This window comes from Halictus rubicundus, chromosome 10 (genome assembly GCF_050948215.1).
Source record: "Halictus rubicundus isolate RS-2024b chromosome 10, iyHalRubi1_principal, whole genome shotgun sequence".
Lineage (NCBI taxonomy): Eukaryota > Metazoa > Arthropoda > Insecta > Hymenoptera > Halictidae > Halictus > Halictus rubicundus.
The window spans coordinates 10,618,472-10,640,755 of NC_135158.1; the positions used below are offsets into that span (position 1 = coordinate 10,618,472).

Below are 22,284 nucleotides of genomic sequence, written 5' to 3' on the forward strand. Positions count from 1 at the left end.
GTAGTACGTATTCTCTTAGTAATTCTATTATTACAAACAATTATCATTAGTAGATGTGTTCATTTGCAGATCCGTCTATTATATTGATAGATTCTATAGAAATAAAATTACAATTTGTGACTGCTCCACAACTATATCAATATAAGGACAATTGTACTGATCTTACTGTATATTATAAATCCAATAAATTAAAATAATAATGTAGATAGATTGATATAAATCTATAATTGAAGGATCATTGAAACCAAAAAGTACGTTCTACGTAAAATGTTTTCCCAAGAAGCAATTCTTCACTGTGGTACTGCATTATAAATACTTAATTCAACAAGATATGCTACAGGACCTTTATCGATTATTGTAGATTTAGATTGTGGGTTACCTAGTTAAACCCGGTTTAATGTTTCAACACAGAATACGAAATGCATTTGCAATCTCGATTATATCTGACGATCTACCATCTAAAGGCTACTTGTAAGATCAAAAGCAGAGTGTACTTATCGTACAAGTGAAAAGGAAGTAACTATCCTTACAAGAGCAAATAAAAAATGTAGATCGCAATTCCCGAGAATCAAAGTGCCCCTACAAAAAGATCACTTGCAGCAAATTCACGGAGCACTTGTGGTTCCGAATAAATCTACCTTTGTGTCTGTTCAATGCGGACTCTCTCTACTTAGAAGAAACGCTGACGTTCGTACGAGATTACGTACTTGCATCAGTATTTGCTATTCGTTTCATTACTTTCTTTTATAGGAGATTATTAAATGAATTGTTAAATACTCCTTCATATTATTGTATATGTTTTAAAGCTTATCCGAGTGATTCTCGAACGTTTTTACATAATATGACACTATTACTGTTAGTTGTGTCCTGACTAGTATAGTTTTGCAGGTTCAAAAAATATACTGGAATCTTTTACTTTTGTAACAAAATACTTACTCACTATTTATATCTACAAACAGTTTTCATGGTCGATGTGGCAGCGAACGTGTTTATTTTTATAGCGACGAATTAAAACTGAAAAACAGCAAGAGGATAATTTCATTCGAATTGATCGCGCGAGGTCAATGGTCAAGAACTCACTTCTGCGCCCAATAAATTTCGGAAAGTCAGGCTTTTGGAACACGGTTCGACGGAGTTCCGACGGAATGTTAATGGATTTTGCGTTCGCAGCAGCCACGGTTATAGACAGATCGAAACGATCGGGCAGTCACGATAGTATCGGGTCGTAAATACTGCGTGATCTAAGACCGAGTTCTGTCCACGGGTCTGGCAGTGCGCGTGCCTGCTTACATCCATCTCAGTGTGTTGAGATAGTCAAATGAAGATCAGATACGACGAAGAGGCCCTTTGAATAAATCCTCAGACCGATAGGAAGGCGGTCCCAGGAGGTTTGCTCGACAGTGCGATAGCCGATAATGGCCTGGTTCAGGCACCGTCCAATTCTAGGGTTAATTACCATCGTTTTAACCCGCTATGCCGAGTCGTTTTGGAAAATTAATTTTACGACAATGGGGATGTCGATACTTCCTTTGCTCAGGAACGGTTTTCAAGGCGGGCCGCAAATAAACGATTCGATTAACTTGTTACGTCCACGGAAGAATTTTAACGTTTAATCGATGCGTCAACCGCCCCTCCCCCCCTCCCTCTCCCATAATTGAGAAGTTCAACACGCCCAATGTCGTCAGTCCCATTGCATCGATATCGATGTCTGAGAATTATTACCCGCCTCTTCCTCCGCGGAATCCTTGAACCACAAAGTCAGCATGACTGCATCTATACTCCGCATTTTCATATCATCGTGCCAACATTTGATTATTTTACACAATTCGCCGTGAACTGTTTTTAGCTCTCGTACTTCGAATCGAAATGTCCTTGACAGACTTCCTGGGCAATTAGAATATAAATTGAAACTAGTGAAACAAAATGAAATTCTACGTACAACAAATACGAGATTTAATGTCTCGATTAGAATTTGCAGCAGAAGGGTCGTCGCCCTTGCGAGTCTGAGGTGATTCGTCTTTCGGTGTGTGTCACAGGTACCTTTTTCAGGGTACGTCACGTGATGGTACTTTTTAGATGGTACGTCGCGCGTCAGGATGCGCGTCATCGGTTTTTCCCGATAAAGAAGACAGCTACGGATAAACCGTTCTATTACAAACTTCTTCGACGGAATTCTCGAACTTTGTATAACTATAAAAACTTCTGTCAGACGGTGAATTTTGCCGACATCTGCCAACCACTCATTCGAGAACTCCAGTTTACGAGTTTCGAATTATAAACTGGACTCAAAACTGAATACCGCGAATAAAGAACGGAACGCATTTTCGCGAATTTCTGGAATTGCTGAACTAAAATAGCGACGGTTTCGGACTGCATTTCGCAAGTACGAATATCATTTTTGCTTCAAGTCGGAAATTTTCCTTCTTTCAAATTGTTAAGGCTAGAACATCATAACGGAAGGGACAACAAAATGCAACTGCCATACTTTCAAAAAATAATTACATGTCGTGGGCATACTGCCTGTAGATCCCCAGGTTCTAGAACAATGAGATACTAATAAACGAATATTTCTTTCAGTTACGAAGTAATGATCCAACCAGTGCGAAGCTTGCGCGAGCAGCTGGCAGCAAGTTATTCTGATGACGTTATTATCTGGTCGAGGTGATAGTGTAGCAAAAGATGTGGAATGTATGCTAGGTACCATGATTCGTCAACGTGTTCGTGGAACGACTGTCGCAGTTAACGATGCACTTTAAATTTCTATAAATCTCGGGAGCACGCGTTCCATTGTCCCCCGTTGAATTCAGCGATTCCAACTTTAATTATCGACGCGGCCGGGAAATGATTTTCCGAGAGCGGTGCCGGCGCTCTTTCCCATGGAAACGTCACGTTTATTTCCGTACGAGAAACTGAAAGTTCGAAGAATTCAGTTTGATAGCTCGAGACCCGGGTGGCTGCGTGAGATACGGACATTTCCGTCCGAGCGATCTTGTCGACGCCCTTGCTTGTCGTGCAGTACTTGTGTCGCGACGCTGAAAAAGAGAACAAAGGAAGAAAAAAAAAGGGGAGCGCCGAAGAAATTATAATGCAAAAGTTTTCTTAATGCCCGACCACTAGTAATTATGCAGCGAAAAAGTTTCAATCGGTAACATCTACTCTCGCTGTGACACATTGACTCCCGGCGTCGCGTAAACGCTGCGAAATCGCGGACACACGCGACACTTTACGCCAAGGGTGTACTTTATCAAGTCTCCGATAAAACTTCTATAAATACTTTGTTTTGCATACGACTTGGGAACACAAGTATGTAATCCCTGTAGTCGCGATTTACGTCAGCGACGTTTTTCTTGAATGAATCTGTAGACGTTTCACCTGTACACATCGAAAAGGGATTCCGTTCCAAGAAATTTACGACAAATTTAAAGTATAAATGACGATACATTGAAGCATAAGCTTGAAGTATTTACAGTGGATCCAAAATGTAATCGAACACTGTTACGAATGTCTGAAAAATTGTTATAATTGGAACTGTGATCATTTGAGTAAACCAATACGAGGCAATTATAAATACTGTTCCAAACAAGCTGTGAATTTATGGTGAATTAATATTCGCGTTGATATATTTTCACATTGTATATGAAATCTAGACCATTTTTATCTTGGAGGTACTTTTGTACCAAAGTAAAAAAAAATATCAGTAATTGGCACTGTAGAAATAGTAAAATTTCCGGAGAAATAGTGTCTGTCAGAGGTTTAATTTTACCTCCGCTTAAAAGATAAGAATTAATCAATGAAATCTCGTTTTCGTTTCGCTTGCAATAATTTTTCCCCGTTCTTGCGTTTCCAGGCTGTGCATTTCTCACCTACTACAGTCGTGACAGCGCAATCAGCGCCCAGAACGCTCTGCATGAGAAGCGGACTTTACCAGGGGTAAGTGTTTACACATTTAACGCGCAGTTTACCTACTTTCCGACTTCTTATATCCGAGTTGGACGACTTATTTTATGACGGTTACGTCACCTCGACGAAGTTATCTAACTGGCTCGTTACGGCCGCTCCTATTAGCCTAGATCTAACGTTCCCCGACGCGAGTCTACGCGTGATTACCGCAAGAATTACCTGTAAAAATTCTTCGAATATCATTTGAACCGAAAACCATTCGAAACGCTCCAAGTCAGAGCGCGGGCGGGTAATTTTGTAAAATGGTGATTTGTCCGGTTCGATTTTGCGCGGCAGTTCATCGAATAGCCATCGAACGTTCGTGAAACTTCACCGTCATAATTCGTCGTTGCTGCAGACCCGCGTAAAAAAAAAGAAAAGGAGGCGAAGCAGTAGCAACGTTAAGAGATAATTATCGCTGCCGGAGCCGTATGGCGCTTTCCCTGCTAATTCTGGTGACTTACCTCGCGATCCGGAATATTAAAATGGCCCCGGCGTGACAAGTTAATCTCTTAACGCCGAAAGGGTAGTTAGGAAGGGAATAGAGGGTCGATGGTAAGGGTTGAAAGAACGACCGGGGCTAGGAGACGAGGGGCCAACTAGCGGAATCCGCGATGTATCATCAGACTTGCCGTTGCCTCTACAAATGCCAGGGGTGGCTGCGTGTACCCTTGTTCTCCGGTAACGCCGGAATTTCGTGCTCATTTCTTTTTCACAAAACGGGCCTCGGGAAAACCGTCTCGTAACGTGTACGAATCCGCTCGCGATATTAGAACAACGACGCAAATTACAGCATTGGCTACAAAATTACGAGAGTCACTCGAATGCAGGGTAGTCAAAATAGGACTATCAATCTTTCACAGCTAACTACGGCCATATTTTTTTTCTCTTTCGTTCCATATTTTACAAGTGAGTAATAGGATTAATTGATTTCATTTGTCTTCTTAACACTTTACAGTTAGTCAACGCTTCCCTCGCAGCGGCTCTGTTTTGACTTTGTTAGGCTGCGCGTGCGCTTTTTCTTATGACTACAGAACTGTTAAACCAAACTTTGTGAAATTATTCGCGTTCTATTATTGTGGGGTAATTAAATCTAATAACATTTTTATATTTTCATAACATTAGTATTAAACAATATTTATTTTGTCTATTGCAATCGGTTTCAGATTAATATTTACATAATATGTCATAATTCATATAATAATCTTCTTCAAATAAGTATTAATTTAATTTTTTTTTTTAACTGTGATATCGCTCGAAACAGTCACCTTTATGTAATGGAACGTAGCAAAATTTGCAGACAAAACATGTTCTACTTCTTTTTTTATTAATTGCACAAACTCTACATTGTCTTTGGGATTTTTTACGTCGACCACTAGTTACTGTATTTACGAGTTTATGCTTTCCGAAATTTGATAATCTTTCTGGATGGTCTAATCTGGATGTTCTCCTTGTGGGCTCAGAAGTGTTTGCTGTATTGGATAAATCTTCATTATTTATAAATCTTCTATCCACGAAATTGCCGCTTTGTGCAGGACATTTTTGTACCTAATCTTTTTTCCATTTAGCACATAAGAAACATTACAACTCGTTTAGTCCACTTATTATTGAATCGGGCTTTTGCATTGGGCCATCTGATCTTTTATATCTATTTCTAGATTCCATTAATTGTGGCGAATGTATTGTTGAAATCATATTTACGTTTCTTTTGCCATTAGTCCACACTTCTAGTAAAATATCATGGTCTATATGAAATACATGTTGACCTCTCGAAAGTTTTATTGTTTGGAGTGATAATGGAAGATCTGTATTTTTTCAAATAGTTCCACATACTCGGATTTTGTTTTGTAGAAGAGTTTAAGCCATATTGACACTGTTGTAATAGTCATCTTGACAAATATGGTGCTTACAGTAGTACAATCTAACATTTTTACCTCGATAATAGATAACAAAGTATTGGTTGCCATGACAACCGATTCACAGGCTACTGGTCGGTACGTGTAGAGGCAAAAAGCCGATTAACAGACTACCGGTCGGTACAATGTTAATAAATGGTGCTAAACAATCGAAGTTTCTATTAGCAAGGAAAAGAAATTTGCCTTCTAACGAAGTGCTAAAAATTTCAATGAATTAATAACGAGAGTGACCAATAATTAGTTGGATTGTATTGTAATTTCAAAATTGCAATAAAGGAACTGTTTAAGTTACACAAAGATGGTGGGAAAATAAGCTGTTTAATAATTAAATTCAATTAAAACCAAATTTTGGCCGTAAAATGGAACAAGACCTGAAAAATGCAAATAACAAATGCGCGGCTTCGGAGTTGCGCAATGTTATCAAAGGTTAAAAATGGTTCCGCGTGCAAATGGTGAAAATATTCAGCGGCGTCTATAGCAGGGAGCGGATGTAAAAAATAGGGCCAGCTTATCATCGATAATTCATTAGGACATTAGAAAGTTATAATGCCACGGTAGCCAACCGATATTTCTTTGTCCCATTTATCGAATGGTATTCCCGTCCAGCGATGCTGGTAGCTCTCTATTACAGAGACATGAATTAATCAGCGAATTTCGGACGGAGACGGTAATTTCAACTGTTTCTGGCGAACCCGGCCGGGACCAGGTGTTTCCGAAATAAATCGTCGACTTCGTAGAATGTTTTCAAACCAAATGGACCATAGTTCTCCGAAAATTTTCCATCGATCGTAGCCTTGGGGGCTGAAGAGTACAAGCGCCGGCACTGAACGCTGCTTAACTGCCAGAGCAGTGCCAACACGCCCCTTCCTATTATCCGAGCTGCCCCTTGGAAGTCCGTAGCGAGTACTGGCGTTATGTTTCGTTAATCTATCCCCGAAACAACGCAGCTACGGGTCTTGGCACTGCTGCCAGCGGAAATCGTTTTAAATGTTATGCCGAGAGATGTGCCGGAGGCTTGGCTGAGTTATGACTTTATGAAGAGGTAGACGCGTACCGCGCGGGCATAGACGCACTCTCGCGTTGCGTACGTCCGAGTACACGTTAGGCCGTGCCAGCCAAATACGAAAAATCGCTTCAATTGCTTTGACCGTACCTGCGCGTGTTTCCCGCTGACGTGCTCCCTACCGAGATATTTGACGTTTTCATGCTGTCCCGTCCCAGAGAAAATATTTCGTTTCGCTTGATTTTTCGTAACTCGAGCCGCGCGCCGGGCAGTTCGAGCGAAAATTAATTTAACCGAACCGGAATTAAACGGTATCCGATATTTTTATTGTAAACACCACGTTACCGTGTTAACGATGATAACTGCACTGTGCTTTGTATGTTTAATATTTGATGATTCTGAAATGTCTCGAGCTCGATTTGATAATACAGCAGAAGATTACATTCCGAAGTATGCAGTTTTCATTGATCAATTTCACTGTCGCGAGCATTTCCTGCAATTGCCTCGCAACTTTTGCAATCTTTCGATAGTTACCTGGAAAACTAGAATAGATTTTATGGAGTAGATTCTAAATTTGTTCTCTTGGTTGATACTCGCAAGCCGCATACTTTTGACGATTTCTTGGCACGCATGAGTAGATGCAAATGTTTATACATCAATTTTTTGTTATATATTTTTGAACCTACGTCTGTGATATCAACGTTGATCTTCTTATCATTCGAAAATTAGAAATTTAAATGGTTTGCTTCTATTTTACTCTAATTTGTCGCATTTCAAGCAAGACGTTTCAGCCTACATGGAGATCCGCAGTCTAATCATTCCAACGTGTCCGTAAAAATGGAAATTATTTACGACTCGGCCAACCATATCTCCCGAGACATAAATGACCAGTTCCACGTGCAAATGAGCACGCTCGGTCTTTTAGTGTCACGCGTCCACACGATTACCTGTAATACCGAAAAAGAAAGGAAGGTGGTTCTTACGGATCCGTAAACCAGGACAGAAATCGGGAAAAGCGCGGTAAATGCCACGTGTGTACCACGACTGACCGTTAGGATGTTGATCATTTACTGATTGACCGTGGCGAGTTGTAATATCCGAATGCACCTGAGACCATAACTTGTGCAAGCAGCGGACCCTTCATAAACAGGGATCGTAAGCCGAACGCCCCCGCTGTGCAAGCAATAACAATGCCCGTGGCTAACCGGCTATACTTAGCCTGTGCTTACTGCGGAAGCGAGCACGTTGCACGTGCGCACGCGCTTGTTCACGCTCACACGCGAAACTCCAGAAAGAAAGTATTGGGTATCCCGCTTCCGGCCCGTTATCGCGATGGGAACCGCGGACCCTGTGGCATGCGAAATTTATGGCGGCAGACTACTTTGACGAATTGGAGGAGCTATTTGATTACGTCGAATACCATTTTTCTCGTGGAAACTTAATCTGAAACCCGCGAGCGCGCGCGCGCGTTTGTCTCGTCGCGTCGCGCCGCGCCGCGCCGCGCCGTTCGCTCCGGGATCGCCTCGGCTCTCGCTCTCCTCTGTGACTTATAATTTTTTACCGTTGTCCTGGGAAGTTCCCTTCGTGTGCCGCCTGAACGAGATTAAATTCTGCCGGAAATTAGAGCTGAAACTCCAGAAACATATATTTTAAAGGACAAGCCGCGCCGCCCGAATAAAGAGACACTTTAATTTTCGAGTAACACGTACAGAGATGTGCTTTCTACTTATTAACTCCAGAATCGCTGGTGCACCGGCTGAATGAAGCTGTTAACTTCTGTAAATGGAAGCTAATTGTCGAATTTTTCATTTGGAAATCATTTCGTTCCTCTTTTGACGGTAACTTTGCACATGATCGTTGTAGTAAGATCCAACGGAGAAGAATGGCTTTACACGATAGATTAATTGATAAAAGTTTTTCTCAAACGTGTATATTATTTACTCGGTACAAATATTGATGAATAAAATATGTATTTGATTTTGTAAAGTATATTATTACTGTCGCTGTATCGAGTTGCTCTGGAGGAATTAAAAAACTTAATTATTTTAAATTGTGCTGGTACATATTAAAAGATTAAATCTATTCAAGATTATGCGGCATGGGGATATAATCTCTTCCGTGATAATGGCCGGTGAAATGAATGCATACACGCCAGCTTCTAATGCAAATGGGTTAATTTTTGTGTTGAATATTAAGCATTAGCATGGCGTTTTTTTTTTTTGGGCGGTACTACGAGCGATTCTGAGAGAGTATTGCTGCACATTTGATTTTTTGTTTATTACTGACTTTTAAGACTTTTAAGATTTTACAATTTTGTATAATGATCTGTATAATTATTTATTAATTAATTTATTATTTTATTATAATTGGAATGTTAGGGTCACAAGCCATACGACCCTTTGAATAAACAAACAGTCATCGAATCAAGTGAACCGTGCTTGATTTTCTAATCGGACTTCAGTCTGTTTAAATCGATTAAATGTGTAACAAGATTGGTCGCCTAGAATGTATACTCGACTGAAGTAAACTGCGTAGTCACAGTCTAGGCTGAGTACAGCCACACTTCAAAATAGTAGAAAATACCATGCTATTTCTTCCATTAATAATTCCGTTGAATGAAATACTAATTATTGATTAAAAAAAAAATACAAAGGATTGCACTTCCATTTAAATTTCTAGTTTATTTTTGTCTAGAGATTTTTATTGACTATAAATACACAAAAATCTAAACTACTAGCATAATTAGAAAGTTAGGTCTTCAAGTAAATGGAAATTTGCGTGCGTCGCCAAGTGGCACGATAAATCTCTGCGTACTTAGGTGAAACTAAAGATCGAGACAGGCAGACAGACAAGAATCTTTCTTCTCTGAAGGAAAGATAGGCGGCTTAGTGCAAGGGCACACTTTATCGAAATTGAAAGCATTACGCTTATCTCCCTTCCCTTATTCAACGACAGCCCCCAGTTATTTGTTCCTCTTCCTTTATATATATACAATACATATATATATATATACATATACATATATCTCTTTTTTCCACGTAGAAATCTCGAAACGTCTCCCCACGATAAAGCCTTCCAGATTTAATTCCTGTTTATTTGCTTTACTCGTAAGCTCAGCCTCCGCCATCGCTGCAGTGTTGGTCTAGCCGACCCCACCATTAACAGATCGCCAGATGTTATTGCTGTTCATTGGTATTTGCCTAGCGACAAGAAAATTCTAATGTAAAACTCAACTCAAAACGCCAAAATGTTTGCATTTCTGGGAAGAAAAAATCGTGCTATAAAATACATAATATTTTAGCATGAAGAATCAACAGCATAAATCCGCAATTATCAATTTTACGGCTGCAAACTTTTTTATTATATGAATCAAATATTTATTATTATTTTACTATTTGGATCAAATGGATTCGATTAATACTTTTCGGCAACACCGAACCAATACAACTAGCTTTGTTCATGTTCAAAAGTTTGCACAAGTAAACTTCGTTTTCTAAAGTTGTTCCTATGTTTCGTAATTCACGTTGAAGAATATTTTACGATGAAATTCCAACTCACCGCAAAATTGATTAAACGAGACATATCGTACCAAACTTTTTAACGTTGTTTATAAGAGATTCAACTATGCGCTCAATAATCGTTGTGAACTATAAAGTTAAACTCATATAAATTTGTATACAAAATAAACTCATATACTTTTTCCTATAGTATGCTATACATAGCACGTGTAACTCAATACACATTGATAATAATGGCAATGGTTAAATTCCATCAGAAAGTTTCCGTACAACATTCAATTCTATTTCAACGTTTCAATTTTTAAAATCGGATTAAATCTGTTGTACAACCTGCGGATTTTGTAGGTTTAATTTGTGAACTCTGATTAAATATTTACTACAATCTGCAGATATTCGTGGAGATATGAATCGGTGTGGTTCAACGTACAGGTACTGTAATTAAATGAAAACTAGTTCGCCCAATCAAGTGCTCTATCGATCTGTTAGCGAAATAAAATAAAATAATAATTGCTAACATGTCTGTTAGATCATCTCTACATCAAATAGACATTCGTTCATGCCATAAATTCATAAAATATAAAATCCAACTAGACCGAACAACTACCTCTAGATTGAAAAATAACCACAGTTTTTTCCATTAACGCCATACATCCTTGAAAATAACCTCTAGATTGAAAAATGACCACAGTTTTTTCCATTAACGCTATACATCCTTGAAAATGAAGTAACTTCTTCAGAAGTGGATCAAGCAACTCGAGCTTTTTTTTAATAACTTATAAAGATTAGTTTACTACACGACGTATAAAAAATTTTTTGATAAAACTTCAGGATGAAATACAAGATTGCAAAAAAAAAAAATAGTAGACGAAATCGTCAGCGTCAGTTAAAGGGTTAAAGAGTGTCGGGAGACATTTTTGCCAGACCTGTCTCGCGATTCGCGGAAACGATTTCGAGCGCAGTGATCGCGGTTGAAGTGTCGACAGTCGATAGAAAAAATCAATTAGCGCAATCTGCGTGTGTTCCGAGCGGCCGTCCGCTTCCGTGTTGAAATTAGGAACGAGTTTAAGTAGCGTGAACGCTCGGACGACACGATAAGGCACGGTGAAATTCAGAAGGACGGATAACGCGCGACCGACAAATTGGCGAGCCGATTTATGAGGGTGTAATTGTCGTTGGAGCGCCATGGACTTTCGTCGCGAGGCCGCCGGCAAAGAAACGGCTGAACTGTGACGCGCGTTAACGGAGTCCGTCGAACAGCGACGCGTTATGAGTCCACGCGAATTTGCATAAGGGAAACGATACTCGCGCGTGTAAAGCCCGGCCCGGTATACTGGAAAAAGCGTGAAAAGAAAAAAAAAAAAAGAAAAACTGCTCGAGCCGGGGAATACATTCGCCGGCGAATACAAGCTCAGGAGAGAGCTGAGCAGCTCGGGCCCGGGCATTGTTTGCATTCTTCCCTAACGAAGTTTTTGTAACTTTTGCGTGCACCTGTGCCACCCCCGCAGTCCAATGAAATTTCCGCGATTTCTCCCGTTCCTCCTGACCGTTCGCTATTCGTAATTCATTAAATACGCCGGCCGGTGGGACGGGGAACGTCGGCTTTCATTGGCTGCCAGCCTGATTGTACCCTTTACTTCGATAACATTTATCTTCGGCCATTTTCTTCTCGCTAGTAATTCCTCGCTCGCTCGAGAGAGGGAGAGAGAGAGAGAAAGAGAGTCATCTGCATCAACCGTTCCATCTCTTCGAACAGCACCGGCGTTATTTTAATTCCCGTCTTATCCGCTGATTTTCTCTCCCACCGTTTTTCCTCAAGGGTTCTCGAGAACTAACAAAGTGGAACACGATCGAAAGAGAACTAGAGTTTAAAGAAGAAAAAAGAAATGAGAGACGAGGACGAACTTGTTCGTCGCGCGATATAATTACTGTTTGAACTGGGCACGGGCGAGATCACGGCTGTTAAACAATTACGAGAAGAAGAGAGGAGGAGAGAGAGAGAGAGTTTCTCGCGGTTACGCGTTGCGAAGTACAAGACACGAAGACGGAAAAATGCCGGAAGAACAAAAAGAAGCCCGGAGGAGGCTGAGGAGGGATGGAATGAAAATGGTAGGGGACTAGAAGCAAAGGAGGGAGTCACTCCGGAGGAAGCAAGCCGAGTGACGACGCCTCAGTGACCGAGCTTACTCTCCCTTGTGCTTTCGTTCGCAAGCGCAGGCTTGCGAGTCCTGGTTTTCCCTGTATATACATACGTATATATGTATAATACATATATACATATCCGTCTACCCCTCGTCCCTCTTTTATCTCCCGTTTGCGCATAAAGCCGCCCATTTCTACCCTCGTGGGTGCCGCGTGGACCTTCCGCGCCGACTTCCGAGATACGCTCCTGAAAATAAGCCAATCGCAGTTATACGCGCCTTTCGTGCTGGCTCTCTCTCCATTGTTCTCATTCTTTCCTTCACTCCCGACCGGGTTATTTCGCTCTGTATCGGGTCCCGCGATGTTTCTGTCGCCGGAAATTAAGAGTGATTCCTGAGCGTTCGTTTAAACAGATTCGAAAGTTATCGCCGTACGGGCGCCGCCGGTTTCTCGCGTGACCGTGTGCGGATAAACGTCCGAGATACGAGAAAGGCTCTTCGAAAGTTCGCCGAAACCGTGGACGACCAGAGTTCTTTTCTTCATTTGTTTTCCGTTCTTTTTTCTCTCGTAGTTTTTAGTTTTATCGCGAAATCGAGTCGCGACCAAGTGTTTGTGCGACGTATTAAAGTGAACCGGTGTTACACAGTGGCTCCTGCGCAGTGGCGAATTCAGTGTGACGCGCTGCCATCCGAGTTGCCTTGTCCTGCAACTCCTGCGAATGATCCCGAGGAACTTCGATTGTCGCGAACTTAATTCCACGGGAATTTTGGACGAGCTAACTTCCCGCGATTCGGAAGTTACCACCGCCGAAACGCTGCTGCGGCTTCCTCTTCTCCGTTGAACAGAGAGCCACGATACTGCAACATGGTTGATTTTATTACCTACCCAGAGATCTCCTACCTCTACGATGAATTCATGATGGTACGGTTGTTTTCCGATTCTTCGATAACCGATCACGCATGCTCCTCGTTTCACAGACTCTCACGACACCGAGACACGGTTGATTTTACAATCTAACTCGAGATCTCTTACCAGATTTCCGATTTTTTAATTGAAAAATGACGCCGGGCTTGTGCGAAAGTGTTGTTGCACGTTCCTCGTTGGAGAGTCTGACGATTTTATAACCTAACCCGAGGCCTCGTGCCTCTACGATGAATTTATGACGGTACGATTGTTCCCGGATTTTTTAATGACAAATGACGCGGGCTTGTTTGAGCTTGTTGTGTTGTTGCATGTCGGGTATGGCGGCGGCGTTGTCGGCGTGCGACGCGCAGCTTTCGGTTTTATTATATGTATACCTAGTACGTCATTATTAATGATCAGGAAATTACTATGGCCGCTAATTATTCACAACGCCACGGTGTAACAGCTGCAAGTCGTTGCCTTCTATGGCGCATTCGAAGGCCATTAATCCTTGGAGGGTGCGAAGGTATTCTCGTGCTAATGTGAAACTATCGAGCAGATATATTGCCCGACTACGCTACACGCTGTACCAACATATCTATTAATATATTTGGCAATTTCTTATGCTATATAGCACTGTCACTCCGTTTACCTATTACTGTAAATATTTCTCTTGGAACCTGCTCGTTGTCCGGATGTTGCTTCGCGTATTCTCAACACGAGAACATCTTGTATTCCAGCGTGCGCGTGTAGTTTATGTTATTAGCTTCGTGTTTCCATTATTCCGCGTTTAATGCGGAGTTCGTTATACTTGGCAGTCCTCGAATTAGTCACCACGATGTTCGAGCTGTAATAGTCTTGCAAAGATAAGTTTTAAATGGAAGTGCATTGGTATTTTAAAAAATTCAAAAACAAGAGACCAAAGCGAAATTTATTTCACATGAAATTAACAACAGCTTTAGCTACTAAACTTATTTTTAAATCATCATCAGCTAACTCTACTCTATGATTCAATTCGCAATATTTTTTACAACAAGGTCTAGTTTTGGAAATAACTGCGCGCGAAACTTCAAATGGGACACCCTGCATACAAACATAACGTGAAAACTGGATGAAGCAGGAAGCATCAGCCGTGTAATTGTTAACAATGATCCTAGTACCATCAAGAGTCGCCCATCCGTTCTTCATTAGACCGACTGTCCGCTGGTCTCGAGAATAGAGACGAATAAATCCATAATAAATTCATAAAACTATACCGAGCCACGGTGGAGGACATCGAACGTGTAGGCGAATGGTCCTGGTGCTGTCAGAAGCGAACGTTTCAATTGGCCATCCTTCTCCCATTAAGCCGGTTATGTCCGGTTGCCTTCCTTTTTCCAGGGCGCGCACGCGGATCACTTATAATTCCATTACCATAACACGACATCTACTTCATCTTGAATACAATTACCCGGTAAAATAACATTCGACGTCGCTCTTCATCCCGGAAGATGTCCGAGGGACACTTTGGCTCGAGTTTTTTAGCCGGTCTAGCGCGCGGGCGCAAGACCGCCGTAACCTATGGAGTAATTAATCATTCGTAGGACGGCCGAGTAAAAGATTCACGTACGCCTCCAGGGTAAAGCTGGACTGTCGCTCATGCCTCCGCGCGAGATCGAGTAGGATGAGGCGAAGGGAAAGGTAAGGGATAGGTATAGGCAGGGCGAACCCTCGCCACAAAGTGGAACTACTTTACGGGAATATCACTTTGATCCGTCGCTTAATGAACGATGGACCGCGCTCGGTAAGAGTACCCAGACTGAATTTAATTAGGGCTCTCAACTTCCCGGGTCGAGAGCATGACGGGATGCCGTACAGAATGTGTGCACGCCCGGGGAATGGGAAGAGAAATAGAGAGACAGAGTCGGGGTACATGATAAAAGCTCGGATGAAGCACGGGATGCGTAGACTAGAAAGCGAAGGCCTTTCCCTTTGAGATTGCGGCAGCATATTCGTCGGAACGATCACGATACCGACTGTTCTGCATATCATGGAACAAGGCAATGCTAATTGACTCCTGTGTCAAGTCATTCCCGGCCTGACCTTGGCTGGGAGACGGAGCAGGGCAATAAGCCTTTGCTTCTGGCGTTACGTGGAGCTGTTGTTCGCGGGACTACGCGCGACCCGTTCAACGCCCGTTTTCTGCAGAAAATTCCGTTACTCGAAAGTAGTAGGTGATTTGAAGAAATGTTTTAGACGAAAATCGTACAAGCATAATTTAGAAGGTGGCGTTACAGGTAAATAGAACATTGGGATGAAATTGAATATTGAATCTGTTTCGGCACAGCAGTGGAAGGGGTTACAGTCTCGAAGCTCTGTATGTTAAAAAAGCACGATATTTCCTCTTCTACTTGAAGCTGTTCGTTACGGCTCTTAATGAGTCATAATAACTGGGGCTCTTATCACTGCTGGATTTTCAGATATCGGAATCCCCAGTATCCGAGTATACTTGGATAGCCACTCGATTCAAACGGCAGTATCCGGATACTCGCTTTCGCTCGTTATTATTGGACGCGGTTCGTTCCGGCTTTTAAATCGATTCACGTTTGCCTGATTATGTTCATCGCCGACCGATAGAGACCGTCTTGTTTTCCTGGTTTAAAAGGGACAGTCATTTTATTTTTGTATGGACGATCGTATATAAAATATTAGCAAATATTTATTGGGGAAGCAAATGAGAGTTAAAAATGTTCGGCAGACGTGGATTTATTTGCGAAGCTGTTGGCTTACTTTCCGGCGGCGATTGCAGAAAATTCTTCCTATTATAGCGCGGCACGAGCTAGAGGGGCTGCAGGAAAAGCGATGTTTCACATGCATCGATCTAATAATTTCATTCTCTCGTCCAGTAATTGGAAAGAGCGAGCTGAAATATAGACTGTCGCTTGTTCCGGAAAATTGAAAATTTGCGCGTCGACGGTGGCGCGGGATTCCTACTGACTTGATCAGGTACGGCAATTTGCAGAGTTTTGATTCTGTCGGTGACTCCACGCTCTGACCGTCGCGTCGTGTCGCGTCGCGGCCGTTGGTGCGCTTTAACTCGGAATGAACCATTCCCTCGGGGAAGCGAAACTCGATTCGAACGATTCGTACTTGGAGGGCTTGATAATGGTGACGTCAAAAGTGCTTTTATCTTCGGTGACATCGGGAACGGATGTACGGAGAGGATGTACAGTTTGCTCGGAATTTCACGCGCACAGTCGATCACACCTCGGCTCGTTTACATCACTTGAGATCGCTTCCACAATTATTTCAATGTTGCTTCGAAAATTTTTAACACTAGACTTATAGGACCCGTCAAAATGACGGATTCTAATATTTTTAATTGACAAATATTGAAATTGTAAAGATACATCCATGAGGAATCATTTATTTTAACATAAATAAAATATTCCAAACCCATTAGAGCTTTTAACGAACGCTTCACTGATTTTTCCGTTTGTTCAGCTGTTCGTGTGCAACCGCGTCAGTAGGTCAACTTTGACAATTACTTCGATGGCAGCCATTAATACAGTTTCAGAAACGATCGAGCTTATAACAGAAAGTCCTCGTCTACTTCGCGGTTGTTTTTATGTCGAGGATATTGTTGCAATTTCTGTTATTGGACGCGGCGCGCTGGCTGTTGAAGTTTCCAGAGACAAGAGCGGAAGGAGGGGAAACGGAAATTGAATGCGTTCCTACGGCGTAAAAATAATGTCCCACTTTTAGAAGTTTGATCGGGCGAAGCTCGTTCCTCCCAGGAATCGTGACGGCGTTCGACTACGATTTCTCGAATCGCTCTCAAGGATCGACTTTGCCCGGAGTAGGTGGCATACTTGCGGCCGCATGCTAGAACTGCTTCTGGAAATTGAGGAAACTTTATTTGCCCGGCTGTACTTATGGAAAACATCAAGATGCGAAAAATAGGATTTCCAGTGGAACTCCTCGCCGGCGCTAGGGTAAACAAGAACGCTCGCCTCGCGGCTAGCCGCGAACTAAAACTTATTTTCTGTACGAAGTGTCGAGATCTCGGCTTGATGGCGACCGAGGAAAATAAAACAACGGACTTTTGTAACGCGGAAACTAACCATGATGAAAGTGCAAACGAACCGGGGAAAATCGTGTGAAAATTCTACTCGGAGCAATGAAACTCGTATCAAGATTCCCCTCGAGGCCAGGGAATTCGCATAAATGTTCCGGCGAAAATAGTTCAAATCACAATTCCATCGACGAGTTCAAAGAAATTTTTTCCGCCACAGAACAGCAACGCGCGAGCAGAATGAAACTTCGCCTCGGCGAAGAACTACGAAATTGTTCGACGAAAGTGTCGGACGAAAACCACTTGAGAATCGGCAGAGAGTGTTGCAAATAATAAAACGTAGCTAGGTCGGAAGCACTAGGTGGAGTATCTAAAAATAATCGGGAACGATGTAAACATTCGAGGCGCCATCAATCTTTCCAGCTGACTGCTCTTTAAAAGGTAGAAGTGTTAGAAGAAATATCGACGAGGTTCCTTGATGAAATTCCTGTTTTCCCCACGCTCATAGTTACATTTCCAGCCTATTTGTTCGGTGCCCGTCGAATTGTGCATTAGCTTAAATCATCTCGCGATCGTTTTGCGGCATGCGTATTATCTAAATGTTTACTCGACCGAGACAAGCTGGCTAACATCAGGTTTGCCTTTCTGAAGAGACTAGCCTCTGTGTTCGCGATCCCCGCAGGAAAGTTAAAATTATCGTCGAGATATGCTGTACAGACGGAAACGCGTGTAATCTGATTTCTCAAAAATTAAATTGATACGTTGCCTACACCTTATTCGTTTACACAATTATTTGTCTACAGTAGAGCATCAATTCTCAAGATTCGTCAGTGAAAATAACGGGTTCCAATATTTTTAATTTAAAATTATTAAGATTCTAAGGATGCATACGTGAGAAATTATTTAGCAAATTTATTTCTTTGAGTATATGTTATTTTAAAACTATTTCTAAAAACGTGGGTAACACGTTCTTGTTATTTTTGTAAAGTAATGCAAAATAGTCAGTAGTTTAGTGCTCCGTAAACCTAGTGTTAAACGGCAAAAATGTATACAATTAATTCGAGTATGTATAGGCTAACCAGGGGAGACTGGACGTCACTTGTCCGTGACAATGTTCGATCACTCGACACAGAAATGTATTTTTTCTCAGCGGCGTTAATGAATTGATAAAGAGACGTGATTGGTAAAGTTTTCTCATATGTGCCTAATTTGAATATAGGTCGACTGGCCGTTTGCATAACGGCGATACAAAACAGCTAGTCGCCACGAGGTAGGAAGGATCAATTCGGGAAAAAATATTCAGGTCCCGAGGCTTTGCAGTTTTATCGACTACAGGTCGATTCGTTCGTATGGACGCCTGCGAACGGCTGTGACGTTTTCCCGACGCTCATCCCAGAACTGATTACTGATATTTCGTCCAGACAATAAGAAGGCTTTGTGCTTCCGACCCAGTTTACATGCAGACTAGACGCACGGACATGTAAATAAATTGCACGGGGGGCGCAAAGGAATCGGCTCGCGATAGAACGTTTCAGCGTTTCCTATAGCACGCGTGTGCACTCGTACGCCGGTGATTTAACAGACTTGTACATTCAGTTAAAAATAACCGTATCAAGGATGTGTGGCTGGCGAATGATCTCGAGCCGTTCAACATCGGCATTCGTTGACCGACCCAGAAAATTTCTTGTTGAGTTCGATTATTTCTGCACGGTTCGTCTTCAACTATTTAATGTTCTGCATGAAATGATATAGAGTTGATTATATTATGAATATTTTAGTCGTTGCATTTTCCATAAATGCAAATGCTTTTAAAATAAAACACAGTTTTCTATATTTATGAAAATAATTATTTACACGTGAAAGAAACGTGTGGATTGATCTCTGTATATTTTGCAATTACTGGCGAATGCTTTAAAATTAAAACACACAATTCTACGAATTTGTAGAGATCATTATTTGTGTAGAAAATTATTCGTCATTTGCAGGGGAGGACTTGATATAGTCTTTTGACAATGAGAATTGTTTTAAACATTTAGAAGAACGTCGTAATTAAACTTACTGTACCGTACGATTTAATTACACACTAATTTGGCGAAGACACATTGAAGACCGGTGAAATCTAACTGCTCTTTGAAATAGTTAAAGCCCAAAAGTGCTCACGATTGTTACGAAAGTGCCATTAAATCTGGATCACTCCTGGGACCAGCGGTGTGAAGTTAGAATTATAATTAATATATTGATTAATCGAGCCAATATTGTTTCCGGTATTCTGACTGATTTCTAACGGTTAAGCGGAAACCACAGTGTCCTTGACTGCCCGAACTAATTGACTGGCTGTTCACCTCTAACGAACTTCCAACTAACTGCCAAGTATTTCCAAAGACATCGGAGCCTGTTTCCCTCCTTTCTCGCGTTCTATGTTTGCTGGCGGTGAGAACTTCAACGTTGTTTTCCAAGTTTTCTAGTTAATCGCACACTGACTTGTAAAAATGATTAAAACATCCTCCTCGCGCTATTCTTCGAAACTCCTACTAACATCAATTATTATTCAGTTTTAACATCAATTAATATTCATTTATAACATCAATTAGACTGCAGATTATTTTATCTCTTTCCTTAATAATTTTAATGAGTTGAAAATAATACTTTCCTTTTCGCGGAGTTATCCTCTCGATGATATTTTACATTGAGTGTCGAGTCAACTATGAAAATGTCAGTAGGTGGGCACAGATTATCCACTGGAATAGAATCCAAAGAATCCAGACTTATCATAATAATTAGTCTACCAAAGCTTCTTGGGAGTCGTAAGTCCCACCGTAATTTGATCACCAATTAACCCTTTGTCTGCGGCGCTTACTCTCTTAAAGTCGTAAGCATTTCGCTACGTGATTCCTAATTAAATTATTGCTATAATGGGAGTAAGAATCACATTGTTAAGAACACGAAAACATTGAAACGTGTCTAGATATTTAAAGCTCAATCATTTTAATTTTTAAATCTAGAAAAAGACTCGGACGACTCGGACAGAGCAGTTCAACGAAATAACATCTCTGTTATCCGTCAGCTTTAACAGAAGTTCTCTAATTGCGTACAGAAGTTTGAGTTTCCACAAAAGTTCCTGTATAAGTGAGAAGCGAGGTGGAAGTTTCACCGGGCGATATCGAATTGAGGTGCAACGTTAAAAAACTGGCTTAAGAACTGGGAGACTTAAACATGAGACTGCTAAAGGACGTTCCAACTCCAAAAATTATTCCAACAGTGTATAAATGTACCCGCACAGAAACGGAAAGAGCGAGATGAAGAGAGAGAGAGAGAGAAGAAAGTCAGAGAGAGAGAGGGGGACGGGCAGGAAAAGAGATAGAGCTTGGACCCGCCAAAACTGCTCGGGTTCTAATGTCTTCTTTCAGCGGCTTCAGAAAGTTCGCTCATTTATATCTAGGCGGTGCGGAAAGCGTGCTCAGTTCAGTCGTTTTGGGCACTGAAGCCCCGAAGAGAATTTTGTTCAGTTGCGTTCGGCCTGCATTAGCGTCGTGCGCAACGGTAAAAGAGACAACGTTAGAAAAGAAGGACGGGGAAAGAAAAACGTACGGGGCAGAGGAGAGGAAGTGGCAAAGAGTGAACGATAGAGGGGTGGGGGAGAGACAGGGAATGGATCCTCTGCGTTTCTGTCCCTTTTCGGTTTAAAAGGAAGGCAGAAGTTTGCAACTCCATTCGCGGAAACGTCGCGCAAGGAGAGAGGGGGAACATAATTCCAACAGAGAAACTATGACGAGCCAACCAAGTTGGCCACCTCTACGAGGTGCCCTCAAAGACTCTTCCGCTAATTTGATGATCCTCCAAAGGCCCGGGCTGCAATCTGCCGCTCGGCGCAGATTCTCTAGACATGGACCCTCGCCGATCTTGTCGTCTTGTTCTGGTCTTGGGAGAAATGTTCTCTCCGAGGAGGTTACCGTCAAGGTTCTTCACTTTTCCTTTTATTCCCCTCATTCACCGTTTTTTTCTTCCTCCTCCTTCTTTTTTTTTTCTCTCCTACATGCAGGTAAAATGACAGAGCGTGTTAAACCCAGGGGTCGCTTAGGGGTACGGTTTAAAAGGGACTTGTGCGGCCCGCGAGTGCTCGGAAAAAGTAAGCCCATCAAGATAAGTTGATTCGTTGAATTCCTGGCACGTTTTAAACGTAAATTTCTGATAATCTTAACTACTAATTACTATTTCCCCACGCTTTTCCCTTCCCCGGTCATTTTTAAGCCGCCGGTCGTTCCATTATGCGCACGCGTTATTTACCGACAAGGATCTATGATTTGTATAAACTGTTTCGCTCGCGATAATTGAAGAACTCATTTTCTTCACGATATACTTTCAACAGGCCTCGCGAATTTCGATTTTTGTGGGCGGAAAATCTTCACACACTTCCACGATGAAAATCCTGGAATAACCATTTTCTATTTTAAATGCTGTTTAATCTAAAATTTGGATCACCCCGAAACGTTTATACAGTGACGAGCAAAAGTGTAAACATACTTCGCTAGTTTTACATAAAACGTGATAATACTATAATAGATAATTTTTCAATTGAATGATAAAGCTTAATTAATAATAATTATATAGTGAATATGATAAACAAAACATAACAGTTTATGTTAGATAATATTAACAATATATATAATATTTTACAAAAACAAGGATTTGAAGCAATGTTTACAGTTTTGCACGTTTCATCAGAAACGGTTGAGATAGTACACAAATCCTAGGGAAATGAAATTTTCAACAAACACTGATAGCTAACTGTAGTAAGACACGTTTAGACTGGTG

The 22,284-nt window shown here is 41.5% G+C and overlaps 1 protein-coding gene across 2 annotated transcripts in view; it reads left to right on the top strand.

Annotated features, from left to right (window-relative positions):
* Positions 1 to 22,284, top strand: part of Bru3 (CUGBP Elav-like family member bruno 3) — a 781,126-nt gene that overhangs the window by 73,475 nt on the left and 685,367 nt on the right. For both annotated transcript variants that reach the window (XM_076794653.1, XM_076794647.1), the window contains exon 2: positions 3,848 to 3,930. The gene's annotated coding sequence lies outside the window, so the exon portion shown is untranslated. The remainder of the gene's footprint in view (positions 1 to 3,847; positions 3,931 to 22,284) is intronic.